This window comes from Arvicola amphibius, chromosome 6 (genome assembly GCF_903992535.2).
Source record: "Arvicola amphibius chromosome 6, mArvAmp1.2, whole genome shotgun sequence".
Classification (NCBI taxonomy): domain Eukaryota; kingdom Metazoa; phylum Chordata; class Mammalia; order Rodentia; family Cricetidae; genus Arvicola; species Arvicola amphibius.
Genome location: NC_052052.2, coordinates 143,611,106 through 143,617,799, shown reverse-complemented (window position 1 = coordinate 143,617,799; position 6,694 = coordinate 143,611,106). Strand labels below are relative to the sequence as shown.

Sequence of the window (6,694 nt, the reverse complement as noted above, 5' to 3'; positions counted from 1 at the left end):
TGTGGGAATCAGCCCCAAGGGTCTTTGTTCATGCCAGTTCTTTCTGACAAAGCGAACCCATGCTTTTTTTTTTTGTCACCCCCACTGAGTTCCAAAGCGTCTTCCACTGCTCAGTATCAATGGCTACACTGGATGCATCTGCATCCGGGAAGCTCTTTCATTTCAGGGAGACCTAAAGCGCCAAGTGTAGCAGCTCCATCCTCTCCTCATGAGAGATCCAACCTCCAGGATTTCCTTAATGTTAAAAATAGGCCCAGCAGACGCTAGGCCCACACTGCCTGGTCACTTCCTGGGTGGATTTCCCTCCTCTCTCTCTGCACAGCCCACACCCTGCTGTCTTTTCCAGCTCAGAGTAGCAGAGAAGAGCACAAACCAGGTTACCAGGGCTGTGGCACTCAGCTTGCTCAAACAGACTTTACCTACAAAATGAGGATATCAGGAGGTGGGGATGTAGCTCACTTGTAGAGCATGTGTGAGGCCCTGGGATCAGCTTCCAGCATTCCAAATCAATAAAACTAAATAAGATGTAGAGACATACTGGTTACCACAGGCATGGTCATGGTATAAACTGCATTAGTGCATGGGCAGTGTGTGGATCACTATCTGATAAGTAGTAAACACCCAGTAAATGTTAATGGTGACTTTATTCCTGTAATAAAGAATCCATCATGGCTGATCAGTTTGGGAATAATCACACATACTTACCTCCTTGTAGACAGTATCTCATCTATCTCAGGATAGCATTGAGATCCCTATGTATCTACAATGGCCTTGAACTCATGGTTTTCCTGTTCTTCCAAGGCGCTGGTCTCACAGGAGGGCACCTCCACATTTTAGTTGTGCCACGCTAGGGATCAAACCCAGAGCTTTGTGTATGTTAAGTAAGCTCCTTACTCACTGAGCCATATCTCTCGCCCAGCCTTAGTAAAGATGACTCGAGTTTGACCAATCATCTGGCTGGGAAATCTTTGGCACTATCAAGGTGGGAATTGCAAATAGACAAAGCCTATTTGAATTAGAGTCAGTGGTTCTGGGCTCTCGAGTGTTAAGGGCTCATACATGGGCTGGACCAGAAGCTTGTGACTCAGGGTCCTGAACTGGATGCCACAAGGCGGAGAGACTGGCTGCTCAGGCACCCATACCTCTTTGTAGACTCAGAAGGTTTGCTGTATATAAAGACCCTTAGCTCCTAAAAGTGGAGCCATTCCAATTCCCATACCTTGGGTGTCTTGACCGTTGACTCTTAGGGCTCTTAGGTCTAGGCAGCTCCCTGAAGCCCTTCAGCGGGTCTGAAGCTGCAGCTTCTTGTTCTCAGCTCTTCAGAGCTTTCCTGCTTCCTCTCACCTTGTTTCAGCATCTCAATTCCTTCTGGCTCTCTGCCCTTCAGCGGCCATCTCCTGGCTATCAAGGCTGCTGCACCATCCAGACAGCTGCTGCTGCCTCCTCTGCTGACTCCACCCCCACCTCCTCTTTGTATCACCAGCTTTAGGTGGCTCTACTCATAACAGAAGTCTCAAGCAGGCAAGGGAAGACCATCCTGAAAAAAGCTTTTGCAGGGCTTAATGTTACCCCACTGGAGGGCCCCACGTTATTGCCTAGCTGGTTCAGAAAGTGAACGCAACAGCCTGGTTATATAATGGGGGGGGAGGGATGTTTGTGGCATGGGTGTGGTATGCAAAGGGAGGATTGCATTGGCATCCGTGAAAGCACAGTTACAATTCCACCAATCACGGGCCCCACAGAGGGACCAATAGCAAGTCCTGCCTAGGACCAGTCACTGCTGAGTTACTGGGGAGGTGACAAAGTGACTGAGCAGATCTGTGGGGTCATCTGGAGTCTTGCCTAGACAGCTGCCTTCCAACGCTGAGATGGGCAGTCTGGAGTAGTCGTGACTGACGCGGGACCTCCTGACACAGGAGCTGCAGCTTTAGCTTCACAATTCCTTGCACTTGGAGTCGCCTAAGGTGTCCACGGAGAAATGTTTGGCCTGCGGTGGTGACAGTCTAGCCAGTCACTCCAGGGATGAAAGCTAACCTCTCAGGTGCTTCCAGGCAGAAGAGTGATCTGTCAAAGATCTGTTCCAACAGCTTTATTCAAAGAAAAAGAGTGATAAATAATCCAACCAGCATTCTCAACAACATTTACCAGTGATCAAGAATATTTAATAGTGACCTGGGAAGGCATATGTCTGATCTGTCTCACTAAGAGCGTTATTGACAAACTTTCTTCGTTTAATATTTTAGACCTCACAGCCCATATGATCCCTGCCAATGCTACTCAACTCTGTTGCCATAGGCAAAATGCAAATGAATAAATATGGCTCCGTTCCAATAAAGCTTTATTCACAAAACAGAGGCAATCATTTACCAACCCCTGTCCTTGATGGCAAGTCCTGAGAGACAAGGACCAAACCATGATGTGCCTGTCCATGTCTATCTACTGCGCAGCTCTTACCTAGTCCTGAGTTTGTGCTCTTGTGACAGACGTTTGTCAGAGCGTGGATAAAACCTCCAGGGGACCTGGTTTTTCACTCCTTTAAGCACTGGACTTTGACACTCTTTTCAGATCATGAAATTCGTGATTCGATGTCCTGCCAAGAGACATGTCAAAAGAGTTCCCAGGAATTATGCAACATGCCCATCTAAGGCTTTGGGCTTTTTAGGCAAATAAGTGTTCTGTCCTAAATAAAGCAAAGGCTTAAAACTACAAACAGTGCCAATGGCTCAGACGTGACATTGGGATAGCCACCATGATCTCAATCAGCTGGCATTAGCTCAGTGCTGAAGTGCCTGCCTCGAACACACTGTGGACTTGAGCATGTCAGTAGGCCATGCTCTGCCCTGGCCCTGGGCTGGGAAGCCGAATCTCTTGCTGCATTGCTCCCGGGATCATGGGAGAGGCAGTTCAGAACCATGTTGGGGGGCTAGATCTGGAGGCAGACAGCCCGTGGGCCATGAGAGCTGAAGCAAGTGACTTCTATCTTTCTAATTTCAGTTCTTTCCCCGCAGTTTGGAAAGAGTAATATGATTGACCTCCATGGTTTGTGCGCAGATGAAAAGAGATGGTGCCCAGCATGTTGCCTATTTAACAATCACCCAAGAATTGGCTTTGCTATTTTCTATACCAGCGCACCGCTCCGCTGAAGTAATTGCCCAGTGCTGTGTTAGTCTGGGTCTGAGTGGACAGTAAAGCGGATGTCTAAGGACAGCACCTGCCACAACTCTGCAGGAACAAGGGCATCAGACAAGCAAGGCATCCTCCTACATTTCTCTTCCTCCAGGCTCTTTCCCTCACCTTGCTTGGAGTTTTCCATGTCAACAGTAGGGGGCATCTGCAGTTCCGGAAACTGGGGCATCTTCCAGGACCTAAGACACGGGCTCCCAAGTCTTACACACAGGAGAGGCAGAAACTGCCTCTCAAGCGCCTGTGAACAGGCGGTTTCAGCCAGGAAAAGAATCTGGGCACCTTTTCACTTGAGCTACATGGAGCAGCTTTGATTCCTACTTTACAGTGAGTAGCTGCCGAAGCATCGGCCAATCAAGGCCTGGAGCGCCTCTGACTCCTCGCGGGATAGCAGGAGGTCACCCTGTGAGGACCATGGAGGGCATAACTTAAATGAGGGTCAGGGAACCTGGCAGAAATAAAGCACGATATGTGTAGGGTGGCATCGCTTAATAGGAATGATGATAGGGGTACAGGATAACAGTATCAGCCGCCATGGATCTAAAATGGCTTTAAGTACAGCTCAGCCCAGAGGCTACATGACCTCAGAGCACCTTCCAACGCTCTGATTCTCCATGGCGACAGAACAGGCTCATCAATTTCAGAATAATAGGGCAGGAGTTAGCGGCAGAGCCCATGTGAATTAAGGAAGAGGCAGGCTTTATTGCAACCAGAACACCAAAGCCAACCCTGTTAGGGAGAAGGAATTTAAATAATCTTAAGTCTTTATGATTATTTATCTGCTTTTATGATTATTATCTGCTTGAAAACCTACAGGAAGATGTGACAGCACACTCAGGAGGCTGAAGCAGAAGACTCAGGAGTTCAAGGTTAAGTCTAAAAGGACCCTGTTACCACTCCCACACACAAACGCACACGACCAAATTTAGGAGTCAGGGAAAGGAAGAAAGAAGAGAAAGCCACGTGTAAAGAAATGGAAATAAAGGTAGGCAGAGTTGTATATGCCTATAATTCCAGTGATTCAGGAGGCAGAGGCAGTAGTATAGCCAGTGAGTTCTAGACCAGCCTGATCTACATAGTAAGTTTGGGGGGCATCTAGGGTAACATAGGGAAACTGCCCTAAAAGTCTGAAAAGGAGAAGGAAATAGATGCCAGTGATTGTTCACTGTGAACAGTTGAGTAGGTGTTGACAGAGGGTCCTGAGTTCTTGGAAGCCCATTATTCTCTTCATTGATAGGCATGTTTCCTGCAGTTTGGGGTTCTCCTGCTTTTGGCTAGATGGACAAGCACAGCGCTGCCTATCATTTGAAGGAATATCTTCAAAGATATTTCAAATGCAAACTTCAATTCTATCCAAGTTCCAGCAGTTTCTGCTCCAGTTTCTCTATTCTGCATTCCTACAGGCTGTAGGTCCCTATACTAGACACTCTCCAAGAATACTGAGGCCGGGGACTTCCAGTCTGTGGAGGGGTCTAATTTATCTGTGTACTATGACCTCTTATTCACTACCCCTTCGCCCCAACCAGAGTGCAACTGGCCGCTGAGCTCCTAACAAATCCCTGTAATCAAACTGACCACGAGGAAAGCAAATACACCTGACTGCCACTGGCATTGACTATGGAGCAATGCCTACAGGAACTTTAGGCGAGGTCCAGGGCTTTCATTCCTGGTTGCTGGGTTGGTTGGCAGCCAGTGGGTTGTGAGCACAGGCACGTAGCTGGTATAGTCAACTGGGGTTGTCCCCAAATGACCTTTGTATTGTCAGGCCTGGGGTTTGCAGGTAGCACAGATAAGCACAGGGCAGAGGTTCAAGTGTCATCATGTGATTCCTGCTGACCCAGAGAAGTGTCCCGGAGAAGGGACATTGGGCTGAAAGTTCTGGGCTCCGCCAAAGGTTTGCTCACTGCTGCCACTCCGTGTCCCTGACTTCAAGCTCAGGAATTGCATTTAGGAAAGCCCTTGATAACGCGGAAGAGTGAAGGAAAGAATGAATATTGACTTGTTGAGCAAATAGAAAAGTCTAGAGCACACAAAGGCATGTATTGAGAAGTCTAGGCCAAAGGGCATTTGCAAAGGTAACGTAGAGGAAGTACGTAGGGAAGTTTGTATTTGTAGGGAAGTTTGCCTCTGGGTCCACATGCCACATACCCAATGTCCACCCATTATCCAAGAGGTAGCCCACTATGTTTCTTCTCGGACACCACAGCAATATGATGCTTGCCAGGTTTATTTATGCCATAGGTGGTACTGATTGCTTTTTAGTTCTATGACACTGGAAGAGCAGCTCAGGTTTGCTGAAAGCCACCTACATTTCAAGGTCAGCTGAACCTGAGCATCTGGGAGGTGACTCCTAGACGGCTCTTGAACATCTCTTGGAGCTGCAGGGGGGGTTTTAACTCATCTCAACCTCAAAAAGAGGAAGAACCATGCCACCAAGGGCTGGCGTGTGATCAAGGATGATTAGTATTTGGCTTTAAACAACACTCAAACTAACCAGAGCCTGCCTCCTAATTTCATAACGAAATTGGGGGAAAGAATTTTCATGAAAACCTACAGCACCTGAGCTCATTCTGCATTCAGAAGAGGCCAGGGGGAAATAAGGTCACAGGGCCTTGTTTAGCATAAGGCTGGTATGCAGTAGCTTCTCTCCCCTTCTCTCTCTCTCTCTCTCTCTCTCTCTCTCTCTCTCTCTCTCTCTGCCTCTCTGTCTCTGTCTCTCTCTGTCTCTCTGTCTCAGTCTCTCTCTGTCTCTCTCTCTCTCTCTGTCTCTCTCTGTCTCAGTCTCTCTCTGTCTCTCTCTCTCTCTCTCTCTCTCTCTCTCTCTCTCTCTCTCTCTCTCTCTCTCTCTCTCTCTCTCCTATTAAACATGCCATCTGGAAGCAAACTTACCATCTGGAAGAACTTCAGCTGGGTTCCAGATGAATCTCCCTTTGATCCAATCGATACAGACAGAAGAATACTCAGAACAAACTCTAGTCCAGATTCTGAGTTGGCTGAGGGAGTGTGAGTATGTCCAAACACAGGCTCCAACCAAGCCTTGTATGAATGGCTCAGAAAGAGTTTCCTCCACAGAAAGATTCAACCAAGCGAAAGAGAAAAGCACCCTGAGGAGGACTGGGCAACATACTTAGAGGAGAACCCCGCTCACGTACAGCCCTTCGGGTGACTGCCTGGGAGTGGTGTCAGTCCAGGTTTTCACAAAGAGGTCACGGTCTGTTCTCATTGTCTAGCACATTTGAGGAGAGTAGGAGAAAAAAAAAACAGTTAAAGATTAGCTCGATTTTTTTTCACTGTGTGGCTGCCAAGCCACTATGTGCACAGTGCCACCGAGATGGGAGAAAGAAAACCAAGTGCAAAGGTGGCTGACGTTTTCGCAGCCACCTTAGCAGCCTGGAAGCTGAGATCCGAGGACTAGGACAGCTTTACCAGGCATCAGGCAGGCACAGGAGAGCTGGAGAAACACAAGGGGGAGGTGCCGTATTCCGTGTGTGCAGCAAGAGAATGGGGGTGG

The 6,694-nt window shown here is 48.1% G+C and overlaps 1 long non-coding RNA gene across 1 annotated transcript; it reads right to left on the bottom strand.

Moving 5' to 3' along the window:
• Positions 1 to 625: 625 nt before the first annotated feature.
• LOC119816993 lies at positions 626 to 6,369 on the bottom strand. The gene is made up of 3 exons (XR_005285854.1): positions 6,073 to 6,369; positions 2,455 to 2,590; positions 626 to 2,087 (listed from the first exon to the last, which is right to left on the bottom strand). It is a non-coding gene; the product is annotated as an uncharacterized LOC119816993 (long non-coding RNA).
• Between the last annotated feature and the right edge of the window lie 325 nt (positions 6,370 to 6,694).